General features: G+C 43.8%; 1 protein-coding gene and 1 pseudogene across 4 annotated transcripts in view; both read left to right on the forward strand.

Annotated features, from left to right (window-relative positions):
* LOC147012713 (myb-related protein B-like) overlaps nucleotides 1-24,434 on the forward strand; it is a 117,536-nt gene that overhangs the window by 31,049 nt on the left and 62,053 nt on the right. The gene's annotated exons all lie outside the window — the stretch shown is intronic.
* Nucleotides 8,289-13,278, forward strand: LOC147012714 (uncharacterized; annotated as a pseudogene).

A 24,434-nucleotide genomic window follows, 5' to 3' on the forward strand; every position in this document is an offset into this window, starting at 1 on the left:
AGCTTAAAGTGGCGTGTGAGAAAGTCTGTATGTGTGTTTATTGAGTATATTATTGGTCTGGCGTCCCACGTACTCAGCGCTCCTCCTTTCCCCTCACACCGCTGTCCAGGTCTGGACCCTCCTCGCTCAGAAGTAGTCGCTTCGCACTCGGGGGAAGACCCTCCGACCTCTTGTGAGTGACCGCGGCAGTGAGGTTGACTGGCTGGAGGACCGACCGTGACTGGAGTGTAGACTGCCTGCCTCAACTTATCCTGTCGCAGCTATTTTATAGAGGCTGTGCGAAGGAAAAGCCAAGAATTTGATCAAAACGCTCTGTAGGCGTTCCCGAGAGGTCCTATTGGTGCGCAGATGCCTCCCCAAGAAGTATTCCTGCCTCGCGAAGCCCCGAAGCCGTAGATGGCCTCATTCACCCTCAAACTCGGTCATGCGATGGAGTTCTGAGATTAACATGGGGTGCGGGTTTTTGGGAGCGCTATCCAACCATGAACGTGCGCTGGTCACCAAATGAGAGTCGCTTTTTATCGGAGTGCCAAGGATACTCAGATCACGTTGAACAGACCCCAGCACATACTTGCACTCCCAGCCATGTGCCAATCTGTTCCGACCTCAAGCATTTGTCGTGATGGGTAATGTCCACTGTTCCCCAACATCATTAAAAGACAGTGGTGAGCATCCGGGGTGCCGACTGTGGTTGTGGCGTTTTGTAATGGTTGTGTTGAGGTGGGTGAAGCGCTGTTGCTTTTATGGTGAGGAAGTTGAAGCATTTGTAGCAGTTGTGGTGAGGAGGTTGAGCATAGGTTATTGTGGGGAATTTTCGAAAGGTGTTGTATGAAGGTTGCGGCTAAGTGGTTAGAGTAAGGAGATGGTTGAAACAAAGTGTCCATTGGGGAATAGTGTGCGGTTTGAACGGGGTTTTGGCGGTATATCCTGTTACTATCTACTTGTGCTTGCTTGCATGCATGAAGGAGAGGTCGTGTGTGCAAAGTAAAGCAATAAAATGAATGAAGGAATTGAAGATCGAACTAAAAGCCCTCACAATGCTGCATTTTGGCCCATCAACCCACCAGACACGAGGGAAGGGCTATCTAAAATGGATACTCATGAAATAACTGTCCCGGGGCCACAATATGTTGTGTGCATTTGCCTTGAGGAGCAGTGATTTCGCTGAACCACAACAATGTTTTCTCAAAAGAACCCCTGTATTAAGGGGGGGGGTGGATATGCTTGGGGTGGGTTTTTATACATAAACGCTTATAAATCGATTAATAAAAAAACAAAACATAAAAAACAAATAATATTGTTGTGGGCCGGCGAGGTCAGGTTCGAAGACCACTAGGTGGGGGAAGCAACGTCGATTCCCACCAGACTCCCTGGAATTGTTGGCCGTCGCTCACGGATAATTCCGTGACGCGGCGGTTCGCTTAAGCGACCGTGGACGCCAATAACTCAACCGCGTGACCTAGGGTCCTCCCGCCTATGGGTGAATCGGGTTACCTAATTAACCACGCCCTCGGTACGCCTTGTCCAAACCGGATAACTCTGCCGGATCGGATCTCCTTCCGGATCGGATGCAGCCGAGCGGCACTGCCAAGGACGTACCGGCTAGAAGAAACGGACCGTTGGGAATAAAATAAAAGTGAAAAATGATTTAATAATCCAAACTAATAGCCCATCGCAACACACTCCCTTGTCCTTCCACTACACAAAAGGAAGGGGTCCATCTGCACGTATATTAATGGCATAACTGACTCGGGACAACTATCTTTTGTATGCATGCGGTTCCAAGAACCGCAACACTACCCCCCCCTCCCTTTTGCTAGACTTGACTCGAGTCGTGAACATTCGTGTGGCATGCAGGTGTAGGTTCCCCTGGTACATTTTACCTACGGATCCCTGACTGCGACATTTTGAATACATGCCCCAAAAATGAATAACCTAGTGCGTTGCGTAACTAAACTAACAGACTCGTACGGACAACTTATCTACATTTCCAGAACTAAACAAACAACAAGTGGGCCAGAACGATATACATTTCTAATATTTACATTACCCGTGGCCCAGAACCTATGACTTAAGGAGAGAACCCCAAAAAGGCAGCATTAGGGGATGAGTGCAGCAGCAGGCAATCAACGATCAGGCGTCTTCAGTGCCCTCAACGGTCCTTTGTTTGTTGTTACTTACGAAATCAAAAGATTTCGTAAGTATATTGATGACTTCTGTCCTCTGTTTGTGTGTGTGTGTGTGTGTGTGTGTGTGTTTGTGTGTTTGTTTGTAGGCATGATAACTCGAGAACGGAAGAAGCTACCAATGTCAAATTACACCACGTGATTCAGGAGGGTGATGGCTAGCGCTGATTAGATTTTGGTCAAAATCGGTCAAAAGTCAAGGTCACAGTGAGGTCAAACATAATTCCGTAAATTCATGTGGAGAAATGGAGTATTTTTGCTTTGGTCGCGTTACGAGTTCGTTTTAACTTCGATTTTAATTTTGTCTTCGGTTTTTGCGATTGCGTAGGACGCTTAAAACTCTGTTGTCGAAATTCTGGTAAAAATCGGATGTTTTGGAGACGTTTTAAGATTGTATAAAAAATATTTCACTCGCCGCGTCACGGCTCGTCACGTGGTGCAGCGCGCTCGAGCAGAGGCGTCGTTGAGTCACGTAAAGGTTTTGCGTGTGCACGCTGACAGTGTTTTCGATAAAGATGGTGTTTAAAAGTCATTTTTTTATCCCAATAAAGGTTATCGTCGCATGCCTGACTCGCTAAGCCGTCGGATTATGTAAATATTGTTGGTGGATGGCCAAATATTATGGTTTTGTGACTTTGATAAAATAATATAAAATAATTGCGTGGAGAAATGGAGATTTTTGCTTCGGTCGACGTTACGATTTTTGATGGTTTGGTACAGAATCATCGTATAAACTTCTGGTTTGCGTCGCTACCTTCTCTAGAGACAGCTTTTATTAGACAAGGTCAGAGGTCAAGTTGACGATTTCTTAAGTACCAGTCTATGACTGCTTGTTTGTTTGTTTGGTTGTTTGTTTTTTTGTTTTCCTGGCTGCTGGAAGCAACTCACCCTAACACGGCAGGCCACATGCCGTCTCACAATCCATTTGAACTGGCCTTTATACAACAAGGAGATAGATGTCCAGGCTGCACAAATGCAGTCCCCGGTAATGCGGCTGCCTGCAGGGCAGTCTTTGCAAACACTTTCGCAAAGATGGTCCTGGCACACATGGTGAAGTTGAGTGACATGGTAAGGCAAATAAAGGCATGGGCAAGTATGGCAAATGGAGTCGAGGCAAAGGCAGAAAAAGGCATGGCAAATGCAAACCAGGTAAGGTGCAGTACAACAGGTCAGCACATGAAGCTGGCCGGCCTCGGTGTGGTCTCGTGAGGTTGTGGAGGGAGTGTGGTGGCGTTGGCCAGTCCGAAGACGGGCTTGGTCCTACCCTACAGTCACCCCCCCCAACCTATTTTCTATGCCTGTCCTTGTCCATACCCACCCCCATTAGCTTGCAACAAAACAAACCAACAACTAAATTTCGACTTTTTTATTTTTATAATTACCCGTGTCCCTAACCCCCTTATTGTCTTTGTTCGGCTAACCTGTCCTAACTGTCTATTCCCAATCCCTAAGATCCCTTTGGAAAGGAATGAGGAAGAGACAAGTGAATCTGGCTCGAGGCCCAATGCAGCCTCAGAATAGCTCCCACAGATTTCAGAAATTTCCAAGGCGAGTCCAGCGGCCAACGGACAGCGAAGGGATGGATGGTGCGAAGGGGTACATGTTCCCTTCCCTATCTATCCCAGCATTTATTAAACGTTAATCTATCCCCGGGGCTTTTCAACATGCCTGTCTCTTTAAACTATCGGTGATAGCAACCACGATTCCATTCGCCTGTGTTGGTGTTCGTTATTAATTTGGGCCTGCCCGCAAATTTTCTCCCGTGCTCTTGCACAATTTCATGGCTGGGCAGCGTGGCTCCACTGGCATGTCGACCCACCTGCCAAACTCTATCTTCGGCATCCCTGGGTCGCTGAGGCTGTCTCCGAGCCTACCTACTCCTTATGAACGTGGGGGATGCCCTCCCTGGCATCTTCCCCGTCGATGCCCACGTGCCATTTTGGCACTCCGAGTCCCTTTCCCGTGGGTACCCGTGCCCATTACACTAACTCGTCCGCTTGGACTCATGGCCTACTCTGGCCGACTACTTCGGTGCCCGGGGTGCCCTCTAATCAGTACACATATTTCACCAGCCACGCTCCCAGCCGGTCAATAGTCTCCTGCACCCCACAAAAGGTTTCGTGCCTTCGTTCAACACCAACAACCAAACGACATCCTTTTGGTTAATTTAACTAACCCGCTAACTGTTATTATACTATCCCCGGGTTCCCTTGGGTGGGATTCACTCCTCCCCCCAATCATTCGTTCGCATCATGCATTCCACATTCACTCCATTCACACTCGGGCTCGCTGACCCACGTTCACTCATCATATTTCTTTCTTGGTTTTATTTTTATTTTTCACATCACACTGACTCTCTACTAGCTACGTTCCCCTAACTAACTCGTGCTCCCCGTCATCCCTTATTTTAATGCACGTTCCATTTAACTCTACGTAGCCAATCTACGTCCCCATTACACGTTCCATGTCTCCAATCCATTTCTAAATTCTTACTAAATTCCCCCTAACTCGTGTTCCCTGGCCGCATGGAGGACTGCTCATGTCCCCATGAGGCAAGTCTATCTAACACTAAACCCTTCCCCAAACTAATGCTCCTTTGCCCCCGACGAGGATGTTCGCTACTTCCTGGCCGGACATCGTCGACTCGTGGCAAGGCTCGACGAGCCTTGCGTCTCCAGGGCGGTGGTTTACAGTACATTCGTCCCCTTCGTTTGGCCGATACATGAGGTCGTAACGTCGCCCCATTAATCGCATTACACGCTCGCTTTCGGGCCATCCACCACGTTAGCCACCGTGCCTTACCCACATGGCCTTCGTGCTGCGAGATCCCCACTGATACCACTCGCACACGGACTGCTCTGCGAGGCCTGCCACGCACACGGGCCCGGCCGTGTCGTCCCCAGGACTCGCTCCACACGTCCCACGAACACCTCTCGCGGTGTGCGGCACATCGGGCCCTGTACACGTGCTCACATGGGGATCTGTGTTTTCCGAATCTGCTCGACCCCTCAATTTGCCTCCATTTTAGTCGTCCGCGCTCTGGTGTTGGACCGGGCACGGATCATTTCAACGCCGGCTTCCCATCATGCAATTGTCCGCGCTTGGGCGGTTTGCAAAACACAGAAAGGATCTCACACGCCGCGTCCCGTGGAGCCGGCGCGGTTTCCGAAATAACTCCATCCGGCTCATTAGGCTCGCCATCCCCATCCGTTACATGACCCACGACTCCCGTCTGGGTCGGTCCGTGTCCCATTTTCTCATGTCCACTCACACATGCCATGTCATTTGCACTCTACTCACGCTATGACACACACTCCAGCACAATCACATCGGGGGCTTGTGTTAGCTCAAGAGATCCAATAGGGCTTCTATTCCCCCAAAGCTGGGCATGTGCTCTTTCACACCATGCAACTGCTCTACCTCGTACAACCTTACCGGACTCACCTCGTCACGGTCTGCCTCGAGGGAGCATATCGTCTCCCCTTGTTCCTGCGGGAGGTTAATCCGACGCTCGCACTGGGTCTCAAAACATTCCACATGCTCAATCTCAATGTCCCTTACCATTTCTACTTGTGTCTGCTCCTCTTTTAATTCCTGCTTCATGATGCTCAATTCCCGGCTCTTTGTCTCTCCCTGTCTGAGTTTCCAGGTTTCTCTCTTGACTATCGTGGCTTCACTAATCACCTCGACCTTGCCCGTCGTCATCGCGATCCGAACAACTTCCACACTCCCCCTCAACTCGGTCATTTCCCCACGTAGAGTACTGATCTCATCCACCATTTTCCGGTCCATGTTTTTCATTTCGCCCTTTACCTCTGCCATCTCCGCCCTCATTTCCTTCTGGCCCGCCTTCATTTGTGTTTGTAAGTTTTGCATATCCCCCTTCATTTGTCTTTGTAAGTTTTGCATATTCCCATTCATTTGTGTTAGTGTCTCCACCATCTGGTTCATATCAAATGGCTTTGGCGAAGCCGATCTGCTATGATCGGGTGTGGATCCGATAGGGATCGCTAGGTCCTTTGGGAGGGAAATTTGATGAAGGGGGTGCCCAAGCATTGTCACTTTTGCCCCCAATGTTACCTCTGGATATGGCTGCAGGGAAAGATCTCCCTCAAAACTGTCATCCTGAGTCAAGGATTCTTCTATCATTGTTTCAGAACCCACCTGAACCAGCTTGTCTTGGTCTGCCATGGTCCGGACCGATATTTACCTAAAATTTGAATCCTGCTCTTAATTTCAAGGGGAAGGGGGGGGGGTTGCAAAGCTCACCCCTGGTTCGAATCCCGTTCTAGATGCCAAATTGTTGCGGGTTCGAATCCCGTGAATTTCTTTATGGGGGATGCGTATCCCACTCCTGACACCAAACTGTTGCGGGGGAGTGAGAAGACCACGAGGTGGGGGAAGCTACGTCGATTCCAACCAGACTCCCCGGAATTGTACGCCGTCGCTCACGGATAATTCCGTGATGCGGCGGGTCACTTAACCGACTGTGGACGCCAATAACTCAACCGCGTGACCGAGGGTCCTCCCGCCTATGGGTCAAACGGGTTACCTAATTAACCATGCAGTTTAACCACCGGGTAACCACACCCTCGGTACGCCTTTTCCGAACCGGATCACTCTACTGGATCGGATCTCCTTTCCGGATCGGATGCAGCCGAGCGGCACTGCCAAGGACGTACCGGCGAGAAGGAACGGACCAATATGTGGACATTGAATTGCTCCCATGGTATGTTGGGAATAAAATAAAAGGGAAAATTATTTAATAATCCTAACTAATAGCCCATCGCAACGCACTCCCTTGTCCTCCCACTACACAAAAGGAAGGGGTCTATCTACACGTATATGAATGGAATAACTGACTCGGGACAACTATCTGTTGTATGCATGTGGTTCCAAGAACTGCAGCAATATATTTGAAATTTACACAACAATCGAGCCATCTGTGTGTATGTGTCGCCATATTTTTTCAGAGATGCAAGGGTGAAACTTCCCTGTGTGTACGGAAATTCGTATTTTTTAAACGACCCATGCGGAGGTTTCCATATGTTCATCAGAAAATCATGCCACGATTATTGGGAATTGAGGTGCGATTCCGATATGCTAATTCGTTTCTTAACCCTTTGGATTCAGATGGCATGCAATGCCGGCGCATCATAACCACGATTATGTGAATTGCTCCCATGGTATGTTTGTTTGTTTGTTTTTTTGAGGTATTTTTGTAGAAGTCAGCCAGTTACAAAAGCTTGCAAGCTTGTTACCGTAATCAAATTTCCGCCAGGCAGGAGGACATCTGCCGATGTCGGTAAATACAGAAATAGCGTCCATTGTTGGATTTTTTCCCATCGCTGTCGTGCCTACGTGAACTTCATGGGGATAAAAGTGATGTCGTCTTTACATTGCATGAAGTAAAGACCCGATTCTGCTGCACGCAAATACAAAACCTGATAACGTCTTGGTCACGATGAAGTTTTTGACCACATTGATACGAGACCAATAAATCTTAACAAGGAACTTTGACATATGAGGCAGTTTGGCCCATCATGCTTGTGCTGCACCACCACAACGTTAAATAAATGCATCAGGCCCTCAAATCAGTTTCGTCGGGTGGAGGAGTGGGGATGAGAAAAATGTGGCAGGCACAGTGACTAACGTTTTGGAAATACAAATATAATAATCAATATTTTAAAACTCATTTGTTTATTACGACTTGTAACTTTCAATTTCCACATCACACGTGGCATGGTGTGTGTTTATTGACTCCTGCTGGAGTAGTGGGGTGCCTGGACACTCAGTCATTTCAAATTTATGCAAAAGTTTCAGTTTTACTCATAAATTGAAGGTAAGGGTCTATAGAACGATTTTGGTTCGAGTGTCGAGCACTGCGATAATTTGGGGGGTGGAGGGAGTATTGGGGGGAGGGGATGAGCATTTTTCAATAAAACCGCATTTAAAATTAGACTTTTAAAAACCTCATGTTATATTTGAATGCTGACAGACGTTTGGCATTGGCTCTATAATAAGAAAAAAATGACAAAAAAAAACAAAAAACATATTTTCCCTGAAATTAGTTAAAAAGTGGGGAGGGTAAGTGGGGGGGGGGGTAATAACGCACAGCTCACACCACTCCAGTCCGAAAAAAATCTATTGTATTTTTCTTGCTGTTTTTTCCAGAATATTTTTCTGAGATGGCAGGGACAACGAGTTGGCATTTGTGCATGCTATGCCAAAAGCAAACAGAGGAAGAGCTTGTTTGCCCTCTTCTGAATCCCGTGGCTAGTCGTAGAGAGGGAGCCTACACAGAAATCGCCAGCCTTGTAAGTCAATTCAGAGCAATTGGTGCTGCTCCACACCCAGACGTAGAAATTCCAGATGCAGAGTCCATGCACAAGAATCGTGCATCCTGGCATAAATACTGTCGCCAGCTTTACAGAACATCTGCACTTGACCATGCAAAAAAGCGTCATTATGAAGGACTGCCTCCAGCAAGAAAAAGATCCCTACGGACCAGCACAGCGGTAAATCGTACTCTGTGTCTCTTCTGTGGCGATGAAACAAATGCAACAGACCATTCTTTCCAGAAGGTCGAACTCACCCCACAGATACACAACATGGCAGTTGCACTGGGAGAAGACCGTGTCATGGTACTCATGGCAGAAGGTGATCTGGTAGCCATCGAAGCAAAGTACCACAGGAATTGCTACACACAGTTCAACCGCCGTTACGTTGCACTTTGTAAACAAGACACTGTTAGTGAAAACCTTGAAGCCACAACAGAAAATGAATTGCTCCAATTCATAAAGGAAGAAGTCTCTGGAGGTCGCAGATTCTTTGCGTTGCAAGATCTGACAGATATGATGACAGAAAGATTGGAACTACATGGAATCCAGAAAGCTGTGACCCGGACACGCCTAAAAGAAACAGTTCTTGAACACTTCCCGAATTTGACGGAAGAGAAGGGTGTACGAAATCGAGTTGTCCTTGTTTGTTCGAAAACGGCAAGAAAGATCATTTCAGATGCAACTCAAACACCAGATGAGGAAGCACGTACACTACTAATGGCAGCATCGATTCTCCGTAAATCTGTTTTGGATCATGACACACCATTCAAGTTTGAAGGTTCATTTCCCAATGGTTGCGAACAATCATCTGTTCCACAGCGTATGAAGTATTTCTTCCGCCAACTCCTCGAAGGACCCAAATCATCACCCGAACAAGAGAATTCCAGGAAGATCCTCTCTGTGAGTCAAGTTACTATGCTCAATATGACTTCTCTTTCTGCGAACTTGAGTTGCGAGCCTCCCCTTGCAGTATTCCTGGCCCTCAAATTGCATTCCCAAACGAGAAATAAGAAGCTTGTAGAACTACTACACAAATATGCTCTGAGCGTGTCATATAAGAAAGTTCTCACCACTGAAGTTAGCTTTGCACAGGTTGTTGCAGATCAAACGAGGAATAGCGGTGATATAGTCTGTCCTACAAACTTGCGTCAGCACATTTTCACAGTTGGAGCCCTGGATAACTTGGATCACAATCCTACACCACGCACTGCCAGCTCTTCCTTCCATGGAACTGGGATTTCAATTTTTCAGTTCCCTTTATCACAGGAGCCTGGGTTAGATCAAGCATGTCTACTAATCACCTCTTACGAAACAGCAACAGGCAGCAGTGGACCCATCCTGCCTCGTTCATAAACGTTTGTACCACCTGTGGGTAGGAATCTTATCACCCAACCTCCGCTAAAAGGATGTGCATCCAGTCGCAACGAGTACATTCGACGAGGAGAAACAGCATGAACAGGCATGGATGACTGCAGTACATGACATGTTGACATCCTATATGAGGATTCTGATGCAGAAAAGGACACACCAACAATGTGGTCTTCATTCCATGCTGCTCGATCAGATGCTGTTGGGCAACCCGAAGAAGGCATTGAAGCCCTCCTGCCACTATTCCATGAGAAAACAGCCACTCCAGAAATGATTCGACATGGAATGGAGCCGGTGAAAAAAAACAACTGAACACCTCAACCCACACCAAATACCTATATTAGTTGTGGACAAACCACTCTATGATCTTGCAAAAAAAATGCAGTGGACCTTCCTGGACATCTTTGGGGAAGACAAGTTTGTGGTCATGCTCGGTGGACTCCACATTGGCTTTGTGGAGCACCATGGGAGACCTGCGTGGGTCTGGATGGCCTGAAGCCCTCAAAGAAGCTGGGCTAGTGAAGACAGAAGCAGCAGCCACATCTTTTCTGAAAGCGTCCAATGCGATGAGAACAAGATATGCTCATCAAGTAACTGTTGTGGTACTCGACACCCTTCTGAAACGAGCCAACAAGGACAGGGGAACAGAGATGGCCCTTGAGGAATGGGTCGTACTAACTTCTCAAGAGAGTCCAACGTTCCAATTCTGGCTACTCGTACACAAGTACCAACAGATCATTCTCATGTTCATCCGAGCACATCGGGAACGGAAGTTCGAACTCATGATCACTACTCTGCTGAAGCTTGTCCCTCTGTTCTTTGCTCTCGATCACCAGAATTATGCCAGATGGGTTCCAATCCTTATCCGAGACTTGGAAGATCTCCCAGATAGCATTCAGGTTGAGTTTGAAATGCGACACTGGACAATAACTCGAAGCAATCGGCGTTTCTCATCCTGAGCAAGCGAACAAAAGGGTAAAAGGAGTAGGTGGCATTATTGGTCTCACAGAGAACCCCGAGATGCTGGAACGCTGGACCGTGACAGGTCCAGAAATCAGCCGTGTCGTTGAGGACTTTACTGGTGTAAAAGACAATGATGATGATGATCAACTCCCTCATCATCAGGAAGGATATGCTTCTCAGCACCGATTTCAACGCCATGTCAAAGATCTGATAGAGGTGTTGCTGAGCAAGGGGAGTCCTTTTGAGGAGCACAGCGAAGGCCTGGTTACATTTGACAACAAGGTATGTGAGTCTGTGACTGCATCTGTATCTGTCCGTAATTTCGAGTCTATGGGACAAGAGCAGTACGACAACTTTAGGAAGAATGTGCTGGACTCAAATGACACACTTCTGACAGCACATATCAAACAAAACAAGTTACTGTTGTTTCATGAGAAGAAAACACAGAAGACGACTGCAGCTAAACTTCGAATGCAGCACTTCAAACGTCATGCGGAGCTCTATGGACAAGCTTTTGTAGCACTGGACAGCCGCGGGGGTGATTTGGAGGAGTTTTTTCGTCATGAATCTTCACCATACCCACCTGCATTATCGTCAGAAGGGTCCCTCAACTCTTGTACCAAGTCAGATTTGATTGTATACATCATGGAAACCAGTAAAAGCAGTATTATTTCTGCTGATGAGGAGATAACTGCACCAGATGTTTATGACTTTGTTGTTATTGACGGTGGAGTTCTGATGCACTCCCTTCCTGGTACAAATGTCCAAGGCAAGACCTTTGATTCATATTTCGATAAGGTATTCTGCCCAAGAGTTCGCCACGACAGAAAACGATCGACACGAGTAGACATTGTGTGGGACGACTATCGTGCACTCACAATCAAAGGAGGTACAAGGGAAAAACGAGGAACAGGCACCCGGCAGCGTGTATGTGGCACTGCCAAAATCCCTGGAAACTGGCAAAAGTTTCTGGCGAACGTTGATAACAAGAAGGAACTGTTCGCATTCCTGTCAAAAAAGATAACACAAGAACAGTTCCCAGATGACAAGGATGTCTACATCACTGCAGGTGATCAAGTACACCATGCTGGAAATGATCCACCAATGGATCAATGTAACCATGAGGAAGCTGACACTCGTGTTGTAGTACATCTTCTCCATGCCCTCCAAACATCGTCACTTGGGATGGTCCATACTGGAGACAGATGTTGTGTTAATCCTTCTGAGCAATTTCCATCACATCAAGGCTCTGAATCCTGCCGCAGAAATCTGGATCTCCTTCAAAGCCGGAAAGACAACAAGAATGATCTCCCTGAACACTATCGCCACAAACCTGGGTACGACCACGTGCAAAGCCATGGCCCTCTTTCACGCATTCACTGGATCAGACAGCATGTCTTCCTTTAAGTTCAAGGGTAAGAGATACTGCTCCAAGGTGATGCAGGACGTACCGTCCCTCATGGATGAATTCGCAACTATTGTCGACACTCCATTCCATACATCGCCAAGACTGAAAGAAGTAGCAACGAACTTTGTCTGTAGGCTCTACTCCAATGATCCAAACGAGGGCAACGACGTTGACCTCCTCCGAATGAGGTTGTTCTCACAGAAGACTAGGGACGTGGAGAGAATTCCCCCAACAAGTGATGCTTTGGGTCAACATATTAAATGAAGTGTCTTCCAAGCTAGCATCTGGACAACAGCGCACATGTCAATGATGGCTGTCAATAACCCCACTAACCATGGATGGAGAGAAGAGGACGGCAAGCTACTTCCCATTTGGATCTCGCTGCCCTTCGCCAAGGATGTATTTCATCTGGAAGTGAAGTGCACTTGTACAAGTGCCTGCTCTTGGTGCAAGTGCCCGAGGGCAAAGTTGAAGTGCACACTTCTTTGCAAGTGTCAATGTGAGAAGTAGTTGGCCAACTGGTGTGTATATAACTGATTTATTTGCAACTTTCATATTACTTTGTTCAGGGAGTTATTCAAGCAATTGTCAGAACAGTTATGTGTACCCACAACCACATTGTAGAACAGTCATAAGATGTTTCCAAATTTCACTTTACCATTGAGTCGAAGCAGAATTGTCATGTTATTAAAACAGATTTTACCTTCATAATCTTGCTTTATTTTTGTGGATATGCGTCAACATTGGCAAAATGACTGCATCTATGGGCAATCTGCTTGAAATACAAGTTGCTTCTCTTGATTCTGAGTCCATAAGTACCCCATATGTTCAGATCGACTCATTGAATCAAAAGTTAAAGCAATTATTATATTTCGCATAGGCCGCGGAGGGGGTTCGGGTTATGACCCCCAGCCCCAAATACCCATTTTTGATGTGACAGCTTGACACTCGAACTAAACCTTACCGTCAAATTGGTACCAAAAACAAAACTTTTGCATCAATTTGAAATGAAAAGAAATAATTACCCATGCACGCCCCCCCCCCCCCACTAGAGGGGGTGGTTAGAATTGTCAATTCCGTTGATCCATTTGTGGAGAACATTACCAATTTTAACCTCCCCTGTGGATTTTTAAATTTTTTTTTAATGTTGAAGGCTCCAGTCACGGACTAAATAGTCCTAATTGAGGCCAGGCCTTAAATAAAGAGAAATAATAGAAAGAATGTAAAGTGAGGAGTGAAAATGAGTGAGTTAGAAAAGTGTGTGATGTTTGTTTGCAAGAAAGAGAAATTAAAGCTCGACCGGTAGGGTTTGCCATTTAAGCCGCGCAAAAATGGTTTCTCACATGATAAATCTGCAATGGTTGGTCTCACACCAATAACAGTTTATCATAAGAAGGCACAACAACAGAGAATCCTGGGACAAAAGATAGACGGAAATGAAAACGGGCAGAGAAATAAATAAATGAAAAATCACTCATAGAGTGACTTGGCCAAACGGAACTGCACTCCGTCGAGAACATACCTCCGTCAGGCTGAATAGTTTACATTTTGTATACCACTGAAAGGTCGGATCTGACTCCGGACCTTCACCAAAATCGAATCGGCTTGTTCTTGTCACCTAACCAACTCTTCCACCTCGTTTTGTCACAATTCATCCACAACCTTTTGAGATATATTGTGCTATATATAGGTTTTGACCCATCTCTCAATGGTGAAGAATCCCTTGATAAATTCTCAAATCCAGATCTGGATTCAGATCTTCATCAAAATCGAATTAATTCGTCCTTATCGAACATCCAACCTGTCCACTAAGTTTCATCCCAATCCGTCCTCAACTTTTTGAGATATCATGCAATATCGTTTTTAGCCCCATCCTTCAATAGTAAAGAATCAGTTAAAAATTAAATAATTCTTGCATCAGAATCCAGATTCTGATCTTCACCAAGATTGAATCGATTCTTCCTAATGATAGGTCGGATCCCAACCTGTCCACCAAGTTTCGTGTGAATCCATCCATAACCTTTTGAGATATTGTGCTAAGTATCGTTTTTGGCCCCATCTCTCAATGGTGAAGAATCACTTTAAAAAATTTCAGATCCGGATCTGGATTCGAATCTTCACCAAAATTTAGCATTGCCATCCTTGGCCGGTCACCTACACAAACACACACAAAAAAAATTCAAAATGATTTCTTGTAAAACTGTGGCCAAAAATCATGTAACAAACAGACGGACAAACGCTACAGACCAACATACTTGGGGAAAAAAGTGTTTTTTCGCCAAGTAATGAAATGTGCAAAAACCAAAAGGAGAGTGGTGAATGCTCTGGTTTACACTCGAGCGAGGGAAATTTTGGTAAACCTCTCCATTTCATGATGAGTGAGTTTAAAGTAGTAGTGAATGCTTTGGTTCTGCACCACAAGCAAGGATGTTTCCGGTAAACTCCTCCCCCCCTTTACTAAACACTTGTATTTAAAGTCCTGCAAAGGTATGTGGTATTCAGTATTCATTTATTTTATGATAACAAAATGCTGTACCAACGAAATGAAAATAATCTTCCCAGCAATGGATGTTCAGGTGAAATACAAATAAATGATTCCCCAAATATCACTTTCATTTACAGAGGTTTTTGTTTAGTTTTGTTACAATTTGAACAGAATCGCCCTCAAAATGCATATTTTAACATCACTTTTTCAAAATTTTCCAGGGGTTCATGACCCCCCCCCCCCACCTTCATAAGGAGTCGTTTTGTTCGTTACTTTCCTTTTTTCAAAATTCTGCAGTTATACCCATGGATTATGGCTGAACTTTTTTAATTGCTCTGTGGTGTCTCAGCCTTTGTCGCTCCGTGAAAGGTAATATTAAATGATCCTTGACCCCATTCCTTTGTGGGTGTGTGGAAGTGTTTCGGGCACCACAAAAAGAAAATGGGGGAAAAAAAGAAATAATTTCTTCAAAATGCCAACAGGATTAGAACAGCACCGGGCAACACCAGGTGGCCCTGCTCGTACTGCACTGTATAAAATACAACATCTTGTCTGCAAGTAAATACAGTACTGTACCAAAAACATATCACTTCATCACTGTCTTTCTGGGTTTGGGGTGTCTTTGTTGGTGGAATGGTGCGGCTGGTGGAAGGAATTGCTTGGCTTAGTCTTGCAAGTCGAGCGAAAGGCGGTGTGTTTATAATCAGAAATACTGTTTTATCGGGCGATTATATTACTGTTATATGAATAAAATGGAAATGTTGAAAAAAATTTTATTGAACATAGCAAGCGTTTTGTGAATCTAATGGATATAAGAAACGGGATTGAATGAGACTCACCATTAATATAAGTGCAGAAGAAGAAGATGATGAAGGAGGAAGAGTTTTGTTTGAATGTAAATTGAAACTGGCCCATCTATCCTCACCTTACTCGACTATATCAAACTGATTGCAGATTGAGCTTGATTAGTGGTATCCCATCTCGAACAATTGTTGCTGGACGGATGCAGGCATGCTTAGACGGAGCTCCTTTTATATTATAGATGGAGGGTGGGCTGAACGGATTTCTCCTTGGCTGCATATCGCTCTTTGTAACAACGAGGGGCATCATTGACAGCACTACTAAAATTGGTGCTCCTTTCTAGATTAGGATATTGCTCGGTTACAAATTTGATGCCCTACTCCGTGTCAAGAATTTAGCTGTGGTTGTTGAGGATGAGCAGCTTGAAAGGAGTTTCAGCCACCTTCTTCTTCTTCCTATTCTTGTGCAATAGCCTGCTGCTGTTCTTAATACATTGGATCCTCATTGTTTAAGTCTTCGCCATGAGACTCGAGCAGGTTCACCACGTCATCTTAGTTCACTTCGTTGAAACCAGATTCCTTTGCCAAGTCGACAGTTCGGGTTCGACTTGCGGGAACATTTGCATTCTGAAATCATGGACACACTCTGGCCACACTTTGCTCTACATGCTATTCATAGTGCAGTGGCATATGTTTGCATGTTGGCAAATTATGTTAATTTGTGGCACCAAAGTTTTTCTGACTCAGAATGTCCCACTGAACAAGAAAATCTTTGGTGCCAATTTTTTTTAGAGATATTTGACCGTTTTTTCAGGTATATACATCAGAACATATAATTGACCGATTCAGCAAAGTTTTTGACATGATTTTTAGCCGCGTCTCACGTAGCGAACGCTGGCTCTAAGAGAGCTCCGCGGTGTTGGTTGTTGTTGTTGTTGTTGTTGTTGTTGTTCTTCTTCTTCTTCTTCTACTTCTACTTCTACTTCTACTTCTACTTCTACTTCTACTTCTACTTTTACTTCTACTTCTACTTCTACTTCTACTTCTACTTCTACTTCTACTTCTACTACTACTACTACTACTACTACTACTACTACTTCTTCTTCTTCTTCTTCTTCTTCTTCTTCTACTTCTACTTCTACTTCTACTTCTACTTCTACTTCTACTTCTACTTCTACTTCTACTTCTACTTCTACTTCTACTTCTACTTCTACTTCTACTTCTACTTCTACTTCTACTTCTACTTCTACTTCTACTTCTACTTCTACTTCTACTACTACTTCTACTACTACTTCTTCTTCTTCTACTTCTACTTCTTCTTCTACTTCTTCTTCTTCCAAAACCTTTAGGACTCAGCTCTCTTATATACAGGATCCGGATCTCCTTAAACACTAAACACTTGTACACATCCTCACATTGAGGGTGCCTTTTGAGAGCGTCTATCATGAACTTTTAAATATATTCGGACATTTGCTTTCAAGTTTCGAAAAGCTCACGTTACTATTTAAAGATTATTGGTTCACGAAAAAATATTTTCACAAAAAATATAAGTGACCACTAGATTCGTTATTGTTGTGTGTCTGTTTGTCTGTCTGTCTGTCTGTCTGTCTGTCTGTCTGTCTGTCTGTCTGTCTGTCTGTCTGTCTGTCTGTCCCGAGCATAGCTCCGTGGGTTTTGATCCGATCCTGATGAAATTTTGGTGGGAGGTTTATATCATGATCTAGTTGTGTTTTCCTGAAAATGGGCATGGTGTGCCCATTATGGGCAGAGCCACGCCCAAAAAATATGTGTTTTTCGGGGGTAGCCGATTTCAATTTGCATCTTCTCCTAGGGGGTTTGTCGAATCTGACAGGGGTTTCGGTATTTGGTTAGCCCAATGGCACCTGCATAGCCCCACGGAGCTCGATTTTTTTTTTTCATTTTCATCCCAAGGTCAAGGTCACAAGGTCACGAACTTAGAAAATTGCGATTTTGACGTAAAAAAATTCTTCTCTGAGGGGTTTGTCGAATCTGGCAGGGGTTTCAGTATTTGGTTAGCCCAATGGCACCTGCATAGCCCCACAGAGCTCGATTTTTCATTTTAGTCCCAAGGTCAAGGTTACAAGGTCACGAACTTAGAAAATTTTGACCTAAAAATCAGACGATCGCCCAAACTTTGAGAGCTAGGATGACAATATTTTTTATGCATAATCTTGAGGTCATTCCCCACCTAAAGTCTTGAAACCATTTTTCTCTATCTCGAACACCTTGCCCATGGCACCCCCTTCAAGTTTGTTTTTATGCTGATTTCATCAAAGTATGGATAATCCTAGGAGTGTGAAATCTCATATAGCCGATATGACGTTATATTGTTCCTGGAATGTTCCAGAGGAAATTTTGCACCAAAGGTCATAATCCTTGACCTTTGACCTTTAAAGTTCACAAAGGTCAAATTTTCAAAGTTGTGGGAATCGAACCGGGTTTTCGACCTTCTTTGACGAACTAACTCCAATAAGCTATAACACGTTTCCTGTTTCCTTATTTTAATGTCCACAGCATTGTTTTGTGACCTTTAAAGGTTATGCAAAGGTCAATTTTTTTAAAGTTGTTGAACGAAACCGGGTTTTCGACATTTTGCAGCTAATAACCTGTCACTCGTACCACATCATGTTGATCATTTTTATAACTTGGTCAAACAATATCACATTGTCTCATCCTTGACTTCTGAAACAATCCACATCGTCAAATACCGCTCGTGAACCATCGTCGTCTAGAGACTTGTTCCATTTAATGTGTTGTAATTTCGTAAATACACGATTTTCTCGTCATGAACAGGAGCCTCCATGACGGGTCTCGCTATTGGCTCCATCAAGGCACGTGACGAAATATCGGAAGTTGTTGTTATTGTTATTGCCTTTAGGACGTGGCTCTTGGACACATTTGTCCTTGTTTTTATATCTTTGATGAACCATGTCATGTAGCGCCTCAAAATGATCGGTGTGGACCATGGTATACAATGAAGATGTCAGAATTTAGAGATACCATAGCTTAATTAAATGGTACCGTAAAATCCAAGATGGCCACCTCCAAATCATGAAATTCAACTAATTGGCATATATATATATATATATATATATATATATATATATATATATATATATATATATATATATATATATATATATATATATGCAAAATGAGTTAAGAAAACAACACAGTCTATTTGTTGTAATAAATTACAGTTGTTGATCATGACGAATCCCATTTCAGAAGAGTTATTTGATTGGATATCTTTAAATACAACTTAGCAGATAATTAATAAATAAATTAATTATTATCTTACTATTTGCTGATTATAAATTTTTTTAGAAAATAGACAACATCACAGCTATATAAACTATATATTAATTCCCTTACAATAATTTTGTGCATAAGATTCACAATTTTCTTTATCTTTCAGAGAGTGGATGAAATCGCAGTAATATTAATCATAATACTCGTGCATAAATCACACAGTCATGCCAATACAATCATTATGTGCATTTGGTTAACAAGTTTGCTTTACCTTTCTTGCTTCTGTTTATTTCAGATGTACTTACATATGCTGTACCAGACCACTAATCATAAAAATTGAGGTATCTCTCTGAAATCAAAATGGACAAACCTCATTCCAAGCATCCTCGTGTAACTTCAGAGACAAACTATGCAATATGTCTGAAGTGTCAAGTTCCAGGTGGACAACTGGTTGCCAATCCCACCTCATATGACAAGTTCCTGGACAGTGTTCATGAGCGTGCAGGTTATGGTGATCCTGGTCATCTACCATTGAGCAGCAGACTCCGAGATGTTGATGCATCAGATCTGCAATCATATGGGGCGTCTTGGCACAGGGAGTGCCAAGAGACTGTGCATAAGCTCAAAATTGATCGTGCGAAGATGCGATTTCAGAAAAGTACAGCCACCAAAGATTCTGCCATTCTGCTATCATCTCCAGTAGGCCGTCCGTCATCTTCCCAAGCATCAAAATGTGATGGTAACTCACCGTGTTCAGATGCCACAACAGGGACGAAGCCATTCACACGATCATCATCAGTCTCACATAACAAGAAGCAATGTATATTCTGGAGTGGAGATGGAACGACAAAACAATTGTATGTAGTGTGTTCATTTGACGTTGGAAAAAAAAATCTACAATGCTGTCCAAATCAGCGATAATGATGAATGGAAGGTTCGATTAAAAGCCATATCACCAAATGTCGCTCGGGCCATAGATGTAAAATATCATCTCCCCTGCTACGTGAAACATGTACAACGTCAACCACAGCAACAAACGTTGAATCCTCACCAAGTGGATCAGAACCAAAGGAATATTCTTGCCGAAATCGAGTTCTTCAATGTATTGAAAAATGTACTTCACTCTGGCAACATTGTTTCAATGATTGATGTCACCAACACCTACATTGGCATCCGCAGAATGCATGGATTGGCAGGAGGAAAATTGATTCAGAATAAACATGTTAAAGATCTGATCAAGACACACCTTGAAAATGTTGAATTCTCATGTCCCAGTGCGAGACAATCTGAAATGTTATGCTCCAAGACGAGGAAAGATTCTGCCATCAGAAAGGAAATTGACTCCCGAAGTATGGAACAGAACATGAAAAGCATTTTTGAATGTGTGAATACTCTTCGAAAGGACATTCTTCATGGCAGAAAAATGCCATGGATCTTTGACGGATCACTTAACAGTGGTAGTAGAGATGATAACGTCCCAGCATCCTTGACAGCACTGCTCCGATGGGTGTTAGAAGGGCCATCCATGTCCTTGGCTGATGAACGTGCAAACCACATTGATAGAGCAACCATCAACATTGCACAGAACACAATGTATGAAGTGAAAACCCAAAGGCAAGTGACACATATACCCAAGAATGTGAACTCATTTGCAGAATCCAAGAAATTGCCACCTACAAAAGGAGCACTGGAACAACACATCAAGCGAGCTCATTATCAGGCTATGGTGTGGTACCATGATGAAATAGCCAAACCCAAATTACCAGAACCATCAGAATATGGTTGGACATTAGAGAACAACCTATACAGGCAAGTGATAACCCATCTACCACTTGCACCAAAGGCTGTGCTGGAAGTTGTGAGGTGCAAATGTGTCAAACAAATGTGCAGAACGGCACGTTGTTCCTGCAAGCGAGCAAATGTTGTATATAGAGAGATGTGCACTTGTGAGGCATCTGATGACATCTGTGAGAACACTCAACAATCAGCAGCCTCTGATTCAGATGACAGTGATGATGAACCCTGAAATAAATAGAAAATATCACACTTAAGTTGGCCAAGCGGCATGCACCAATTTTGTTCAATAAATTTGAAAATACACTATATTTTCCATATTTTAAAATATAAAACAATTTATATTGGATAAGTAGCATGATAATTTCCTGCCAAAATTACTCTGTACATCTCACCGGTCATTTTAATGTGCAAAATGACATACTTATATTTAAGTTTTGAAAAAATAATTTTTTGTTATAACACGATCACGGTCATCTCGTATTTTCTGGAAAAAAATCACACCAAACATGCAGAAAAAAATTGGCACCAAGATTTTTCAATATCAATATACTCCTGTAGTCAAAAAAACCTTACAACATAAATTAACATAGTTTGCAAACATGACCACGTATCTCAACATATGCCCCTGCACTAGTAGGAGAGGCTTGAATTTTGACATCACCTTCAGCATTTCCCCCAAGCATAAAGTTCAGCCTGTCCTCCGCCGCATTGACATGGGGGCCGTCTTCTGTTCCTTTGCGATGTTGGTGCGGAAGGGCATTTTCTTCCAAAACAACCCTGTCTCTTCAATGTTGAAAACTTGTTTTTGGTGTGTAACCGCCGTCCTCAATGATTATTTTTAAGCTGAGCAGAAAACGCCTCTGCTGCTGCCATGTCTGCACTCGCTGCCCTCACCCTCAGTCCTAAAGTTGTGGAAGTTGGCGCAATGCTTAAACCTCTGAAAACAACCCCGGAAACACATCTGACCCCAGAACAGCTCAGCTGTTCTGAAAACAACCCCGGAAAACACATCGACCCTTTCCTTCAGCCTCCTCTTGTGCACGCAAAGCACGCCACAAAGTACGGGCTTTCTCTTGTATCGCAGAAAGAGACTGGAACATGTCTTGGGTCTCACTCTCAGCCATGATCTCTCTTGGGCAAGCCACATTTCAAAGTTGGCCGCCATAGCCGGACGCCGACTACGCAACCTCTACCGTGCAAAGTCCTTTGTTGGGAAGCCTGAGCTCCTATCCACCGACAAGGCTTTCATCATCAGCTTGATGGAGTACTGCTCTCCCCTCTGGGATAGCACCCCTGCCTCACATCATGCTCAGCTTGACGCCGTGGAAACTAAGGCTTTTAAGATCATTGGAATCTCTTGTGATGAGGCTGAGTCTATCAGCCTACCACTTTGCCATTGCCGATAGGTTGGTGGTCTTTATGTCGCATTTCTCCTTCCTTTCGCCTCCATTTTGGTCTTGCACTCTCTGCCCTCTCCGTGCTTTGTCCCCCCCCCCCCTCCAGGTGTCTGCAGGATGCACGTGGTCCACCAGCAAAACTCTCCTCGTGAAACTCCAAAAATCTAGAACCACTGCTCACTTCCACCAATTTCCTCCTTTTTTTCCTCCTCCTGCCTGTGGAACAAACTTCCACACACTCTTAAATCTCATTCCTCATTCCAGGTCTTCAAGACAGCTGTTCTCTCCAATCTCAAATCATCCCCCATCCAAAACCATGCTATTTTCTACACCTGTTAAACCACTCTGCACCCCTCCCAAATTGTTTCTGTATCCATCTTATCAACCCCTTGCATTCTCCCCGAACCCTCATCATTACCTGCATTCTTTGTTTGTCCGTCTCCATTGATTTTCCCCCTTCTTCTGTTCCTTTTGTGATGTTGCGTCCTGATCTATTCTGTGTTCTAGCTCTTCCACAACCCTTGAACGTATACATATATATATATATATATATATATATATATATATATATATATATATATATATATATATATATATATATATATAGCCTGGTGTTGGCGCAGTGGTTCGGGCAGCGGCTTGGGATCCAAAAGGTCCTGAGTTCAAGCCCTGTTGGGCCACTGAATTAATACACCAGGTGGTTGACTCAGCCTGTCATCCTTCCGAGGTCGGCGAAATGAGTACCAGTATACTGGGCCGGTGTATACCCCGGTTAAAATAGGTGTACCATATCCCTGTGTCGTCAGAGGCGACCAGGGTTGCGTCAGGAAGGGCATCCGGCGTAAAACATGTGCCAAATCACTATGCGGATCATACGGATGATCCGATGATCCGCTGTGGCGACCCCAAACGGGAGCAGCCGAAAGAAGAAGAAGAAGAAGATATATATATATATATATATATATATATATATATATATATATATATATATATATATATATATATATATATATATATATATATATATATATATATATATACAAAAAACCCGGCATTCGGTAGATCGCATACCTCTGCCAGACTGAACAATTTACATTTTGTATCCCACTGATAGGCTGGATCTGCATTGGTACCTTAACCAAAATCTAATCACCAACACAGCTTGTTCTTGTCACCGACACAGCTTGCTCTTCTTTCGTCTAAGTTCGTTCATAACTTTTTGAGAAAATCGTGCTATGTTCAGTACTGTGTATTGTATTTAGCCCTGTCACTCAACGGTGAAGAATCACTTAAAATTTCTCAGATGCGAATTTTTACCAAAACCAAATCAATTAGTCCTTGTCACACACTCAACCTGTGCAACAAGTTTCCTCTGAATTGGTCCATAACTTTTTTGAGATATCGTGCTCTATATTGTTTCAGACAGACAGGCAGACGGACAAACTAGCGAAAACATAACCTCCGTCCACCTTAGGTGACAGAGGTAATAACGGTATGTTCTGTTGATTCTGGTCTTCTGTCCACACACTTAATAAATGCTACATGCTCTGTATAACACTGTTTCTCACTCCAGTTAGTTTAGTCACACTCGAACTGGTCACAGTCTTGGCTATTTCCTTTATTTTCAGAGAACTTTGAACAATCCAATCCACAGTAGATGCAGCAATTCCATGTTCACATCCAATTTCCTTTGTTCCTTCACCACACCTATATATTTTTGGTTCACGAGTCAGTAAGTGACCACTATATTCGTTATTGGTGTGTGTCTGTCTGTCTGTCCCGAGCATAGCGCCGTGGGTTTTGATCCGATCCTGATAAAATTTTGGTGGGAGGTTTACATCATAATCTAGTTGTGTTTTCCTGAGAATGGGCGTGGTGTGCCAATTATGGGTGGAGCCATGCCCAAAAAACATGTTTTTAGGGGGCAGCCGATTTCAATTTACATCTTCTCTGAGGGGGTTTGTCGAATCTGGCAGGGGTTTCGGTATTTGGTTAGCCCAATGGCACCTGCATAGCCCCACGGAGCTCGATTTTTCATTTTCGTCACAAGGTCAAGAACTTAGAAAATTGCGAATTTTAACATAAAAATCATATGACTGCCCAAACTTTGAGAGCTTGGATGACAATATTTTTAATGCATAATCTTGAGGTCATTCCCCACCTGAAGTCTTGAAACCATTTTGCTCTATCTCGAACACCTTTTCCCGAAGCGCCCCCTTCAAGTTTGTTTTTACGCTGATTTCATCAAAGTATGGATAATCCGATGAGTGTGAAATGCCATATAGCCTATATGACGTTATATTGTTCCTGGAATGTTCCAGAGGAAGTTTTGCACCAAAGATCATAATCTTTGACCTTTAAAGGTCACAAAGGTCAAATTTTCAAAGTTGTGGGAATCGAACCGGGTTTTCGACCT

The sequence above is a fragment of the Eptatretus burgeri genome, chromosome 14 (genome assembly GCF_056783735.1).
Source record: "Eptatretus burgeri isolate ZD-2024b chromosome 14, Ebu_testis_v1, whole genome shotgun sequence".
Classification (NCBI taxonomy): domain Eukaryota; kingdom Metazoa; phylum Chordata; class Myxini; order Myxiniformes; family Myxinidae; genus Eptatretus; species Eptatretus burgeri.